Consider the following 6,110-nt stretch of genomic DNA (forward strand, 5'->3'; position numbering starts at 1 on the left):
AGAACATAGTATCTGCAGAATACAGAAATGGGTCCCTGTTGCCACTGGAATCAGAGGCCTGAGTAAAGTGAAACCCTGTGCTGCTGAGACCTTAGGCAAATTAGTTCATCTCTCTAATCCTGTTGCCTTATCTGTAAAATGGGATAATAGAGGCAGAAATGATGTAAAGATTATGAGACAAAGATCATGAAACCAGCCAGCACAGAGCTGGTGTACACACCAGGTATTCAAAAAACATGTGCCTGGGGCTTCCCTGGTGGCACAGTGGTTAAGAATCCGCCTGCAGATGCAGGGGACACAGGTTCGAGCCCTGGTCTGGGAAGATCCCACGTGCCGCGGAGCAACTAAGCCCGTGCACCACCACAACTACTGAGCCTGCGCTCTAGAGACCGTGAGCCACAACTACTGAGCCTGTGTGCCACAACCACTGAAGCCCACGCACCTACAGCCCATGCTCCACAACAAAAGAAGCCACCGCAATGAGAAGCCCGCGCACCACAACAAAGAGTAGCCCCTGCTCGCCGCAACTAGAGAAAGCCCGCGCGCAGCAACGAAGACCCAATGCAGCCAAACATAAATAAATAAATAAATTTATTTAAAAAAAAACAAAACATGTGCCTTCCTTTCTGGACTCTCCATCTGAAGTCTTATGCTGTAACTCCATGTCATTCTCCTCTTCTGGAAAGTCCTTCCTTCTCTCCTTTCCCAAGGCTCTGTCCAAGCCCTCCTCTGTCAGGAAGGCTTCTCTGCACAGACTCTGTTCCTAAAGGTCCAAGGCCAGAGTTTCCCAAAGGCTGGCTTGGGGAGTGGGGTGGGAGGGGCAGGTGGAGAGAAGGAGGGGCAGGAGTTCACTAACAACCAGTTCCCTGCCCAGAGAATTTCCTTTTAGTGAATCCAGGACGATTAACCCCTCCCCTGCTCCACCCCAGAATGGCGCAGTAACCTCAACACTGTCCAGGCTTGGCCGTTATACACTCCTTATGTCAGAGTCTCATAAGCACCCTGAGAGGGCAGGATGAGTCTGGATAGTCCTCTCCCCACAACTTCTCATCCAACCTGGTCACCCAGAGCCCCTCCCCCACCCCCGCTGCCCACTCCAGGAAGACAAAAACCTGCGGTTTCTTCTCTCTTCTCTGTGGGGCGGCCTCACAAATTCACAGATCTCCAGACCAGACCCTTCCCCTTGTCCAAACCCTAGGACTGAAATGACTCTGCTGTCTGAGCTGAGCTGGAACCACAGGGTAGAGGTGCCTACTGACCAAAAAAAAAAAGCACAGGAGATCAGGGAATTGGCCCAAGATCTCTCAGCTAGTTCAGAGTCAGAGCTGGGTTGGAACAGGGGTCTCTGGGCTCTCTAGACACACGAAGCCTCTGCCCACACCCTCCTTCTCACCAGCCAGGTCCCCTGAAGTCCCAAGCATCACCATCCTCCCAGGCGGGGAAGCCCACAGTCACCTCCACCTCTCCCCTTGCCTCATGTCTCCTTCTTATCACCAAGACCAGTAACTCTTCAGTGATAAGGGGCCACTGTCTGGTCCCTATCACCTTGGGACAAGGACAGCAAGCCTTTTTCATGCCACTCTCCCATTCAACAACCTGCCACGGCTCCTCTGTCCCACTGGATCAAACCTCTCCTGCCCTACACGCCCGACCCCCAGGCACCACCTTCACCAGCTCCGGCCCACCTGGCCTTACCCTACTCCCCTACACGCCCCTAACCCTCTCTCCTGGATGTTCTCCTCTCGCTCTCTCCCCAGACTCTGGCCCATATCACTTCCCTCCTTGGCAAGTCTTCCCTCCCCAGCTTTCTCCCTATCCTGTTGCCCTTCAAGCCCCCCTCTCCAGACTTGAGAGCCTCAGGCCGGCATCCTCCTGGCCCCTGTTGTCACCACGCTTCTGAGCTATCTGAGCTTTATCTCCTCACCAAACCACAAACAGCCACCCAACAACTTGGCCACGTTCCTTCCAGCTCCAGCCTCAGCCTGGCATTCACTCCACAAACATTATCCGAGTGCCTCTAAGGTGCCAGAAAGTTCTTGTCCTCGCTCTTGAAACCCTCCTTACCCTTCAAGGCACATCTGAGACACCACCTGCTCTGTGACTCCCTCCCCTATCCACCTTCCCCCTCCACCCCCAGGAGTCTTCCTATCTTCACCTTAGGATCTCCTAGTTGTCCTCGAGCCCATGTGCCACTCCCTCCACCCCGTGTCCTCCCTAAGATCCAGACCTTCTCTTCCTTACTCCTGGCTGGGCCCCGTACGATACCCATACCAAGAAGATGCTCAGTGAACAGCTTTCACAGGGAACCGAAGCATAATCTGTCCAGCAGGCCAGTCTGGGCTCCTGGGTGGCCTCAAGCTCCATTCATCCAAGTGACCTCTTACTGTTCCCCCAAGATTGGATTTGGGCCCAGAATGAGTCAAATGACCTCTTATCATTCTTCCAAAATTAGGCTTTCCTCTTTAATTACACCTTATCTAGCCACACTATGTAGATTCCAATTACATAATTACTTCAAGCCCTGGGACTTAAAAAGAAAGGAGCGTGTAGGATTACACAGGTAAGTGAACACATCAAATATGCATACTCACATATACCATGAGCCATTTTCTTGTTCATATACAACTTTTTGTTTGTTTGTTGTTTTGCGGTACGCAGGCCTCTCACTGTTGTGGCCTCTTCCATTGCAGAGCACAGGCTCTGCACGCGCAGGCTCAGCGGCCATGGCTCACTGGCCCAGCCGCTCTGCGGCATGTGGGATCTTCCCGGACCGGGGCACGAACCCGCGTCCCCTGCATTGGCAGGCAGACTCTCAACCACTGCGCCACCAGGGTAAGTGAAACCCTGTGCTGCTGAGACCTTAGGCAAATTAGTTCATCTCTCTAATCCTGTTGCCTTATCTGTAAAATGGGATAATAGAGGCAGAAATGATGTAAAGATTATGAGACAAAGATCATGAAACCAGCCAGCACAGAGCTGGTGTACACACCAGGTATTCAAAAAACATGTGCCTGGGGCTTCCCTGGTGGCACAGTGGTTAAGAATCCGCCTGCAGATGCAGGGGACACAGGTTCGAGCCCTGGTCTGGGAAGATCCCACGTGCCGCGGAGCAACTAAGCCCGTGCACCACCACAACTACTGAGCCTGCGCTCTAGAGACCGTGAGCCACAACTACTGAGCCTGTGTGCCACAACCACTGAAGCCCACGCACCTACAGCCCATGCTCCACAACAAAAGAAGCCACCGCAATGAGAAGCCCGCGCACCACAACAAAGAGTAGCCCCTGCTCGCCGCAACTAGAGAAAGCCCGCGCGCAGCAACGAAGACCCAATGCAGCCAAACATAAATAAATAAATAAATTTATTTAAAAAAAAACAAAACATGTGCCTTCCTTTCTGGACTCTCCATCTGAAGTCTTATGCTGTAACTCCATGTCATTCTCCTCTTCTGGAAAGTCCTTCCTTCTCTCCTTTCCCAAGGCTCTGTCCAAGCCCTCCTCTGTCAGGAAGGCTTCTCTGCACAGACTCTGTTCCTAAAGGTCCAAGGCCAGAGTTTCCCAAAGGCTGGCTTGGGGAGTGGGGTGGGAGGGGCAGGTGGAGAGAAGGAGGGGCAGGAGTTCACTAACAACCAGTTCCCTGCCCAGAGAATTTCCTTTTAGTGAATCCAGGACGATTAACCCCTCCCCTGCTCCACCCCAGAATGGCGCAGTAACCTCAACACTGTCCAGGCTTGGCCGTTATACACTCCTTATGTCAGAGTCTCATAAGCACCCTGAGAGGGCAGGATGAGTCTGGATAGTCCTCTCCCCACAACTTCTCATCCAACCTGGTCACCCAGAGCCCCTCCCCCACCCCCGCTGCCCACTCCAGGAAGACAAAAACCTGCGGTTTCTTCTCTCTTCTCTGTGGGGCGGCCTCACAAATTCACAGATCTCCAGACCAGACCCTTCCCCTTGTCCAAACCCTAGGACTGAAATGACTCTGCTGTCTGAGCTGAGCTGGAACCACAGGGTAGAGGTGCCTACTGACCAAAAAAAAAAAGCACAGGAGATCAGGGAATTGGCCCAAGATCTCTCAGCTAGTTCAGAGTCAGAGCTGGGTTGGAACAGGGGTCTCTGGGCTCTCTAGACACACGAAGCCTCTGCCCACACCCTCCTTCTCACCAGCCAGGTCCCCTGAAGTCCCAAGCATCACCATCCTCCCAGGCGGGGAAGCCCACAGTCACCTCCACCTCTCCCCTTGCCTCATGTCTCCTTCTTATCACCAAGACCAGTAACTCTTCAGTGATAAGGGGCCACTGTCTGGTCCCTATCACCTTGGGACAAGGACAGCAAGCCTTTTTCATGCCACTCTCCCATTCAACAACCTGCCACGGCTCCTCTGTCCCACTGGATCAAACCTCTCCTGCCCTACACGCCCGACCCCCAGGCACCACCTTCACCAGCTCCGGCCCACCTGGCCTTACCCTACTCCCCTACACGCCCCTAACCCTCTCTCCTGGATGTTCTCCTCTCGCTCTCTCCCCAGACTCTGGCCCATATCACTTCCCTCCTTGGCAAGTCTTCCCTCCCCAGCTTTCTCCCTATCCTGTTGCCCTTCAAGCCCCCCTCTCCAGACTTGAGAGCCTCAGGCCGGCATCCTCCTGGCCCCTGTTGTCACCACGCTTCTGAGCTATCTGAGCTTTATCTCCTCACCAAACCACAAACAGCCACCCAACAACTTGGCCACGTTCCTTCCAGCTCCAGCCTCAGCCTGGCATTCACTCCACAAACATTATCCGAGTGCCTCTAAGGTGCCAGAAAGTTCTTGTCCTCGCTCTTGAAACCCTCCTTACCCTTCAAGGCACATCTGAGACACCACCTGCTCTGTGACTCCCTCCCCTATCCACCTTCCCCCTCCACCCCCAGGAGTCTTCCTATCTTCACCTTAGGATCTCCTAGTTGTCCTCGAGCCCATGTGCCACTCCCTCCACCCCGTGTCCTCCCTAAGATCCAGACCTTCTCTTCCTTACTCCTGGCTGGGCCCCGTACGATACCCATACCAAGAAGATGCTCAGTGAACAGCTTTCACAGGGAACCGAAGCATAATCTGTCCAGCAGGCCAGTCTGGGCTCCTGGGTGGCCTCAAGCTCCATTCATCCAAGTGACCTCTTACTGTTCCCCCAAGATTGGATTTGGGCCCAGAATGAGTCAAATGACCTCTTATCATTCTTCCAAAATTAGGCTTTCCTCTTTAATTACACCTTATCTAGCCACACTATGTAGATTCCAATTACATAATTACTTCAAGCCCTGGGACTTAAAAAGAAAGGAGCGTGTAGGATTACACAGGTAAGTGAACACATCAAATATGCATACTCACATATACCATGAGCCATTTTCTTGTTCATATACAACTTTTTGTTTGTTTGTTGTTTTGCGGTACGCAGGCCTCTCACTGTTGTGGCCTCTTCCATTGCAGAGCACAGGCTCTGCACGCGCAGGCTCAGCGGCCATGGCTCACTGGCCCAGCCGCTCTGCGGCATGTGGGATCTTCCCGGACCGGGGCACGAACCCGCGTCCCCTGCATTGGCAGGCAGACTCTCAACCACTGCGCCACCAGGGTAGCCCCATATACAACTTTTTAACCCAGAAAATATAGCCCACGGGGGTGGGGCTGGGGTGTCTAAATCACATTTAGGTAAAAATCTCCCCAGGTAGATGAAGGAGAATGTCATGGAGAAGCCAAACCCTGACAGGGGTTCTGAAAGAGGCTGGAAATCAGTCGCCAGCTCTCTCCCCTTCCCCTCCTGCAATGAAGAGAAGGGGGCTGTGTGACCTTCGGCATGGGAGATTTTTGGAAGCATAACTAGGCCTGAGCCCTCCTAAGCAAAATACCCACCCTCTTCTGAATCCCAGGTACTCTCTCTCTCCTAAGGCACATTTGCACAATTCTAGTAGGAGACCCCACTAGACTGTGTCCACCCTGCAGACAGGGGCCCCGTCTCATCCATTTTGGTATTCCCAATTCTCAATCCCTCCCGACACCAGGAGGGGCGTCCAGCAGGCCCTCCTCCTGCCTTATACTCCAGCCTTATTAAAGCCTCTGCCCTTCTCATGCCACCCTGCGTTC

This window comes from Lipotes vexillifer, unplaced genomic scaffold (genome assembly GCF_000442215.2).
Source record: "Lipotes vexillifer unplaced genomic scaffold, Lipotes_vexillifer_v1.1 scaffold325, whole genome shotgun sequence".
Taxonomy (NCBI): Eukaryota; Metazoa; Chordata; class Mammalia; order Artiodactyla; family Lipotidae; genus Lipotes; species Lipotes vexillifer.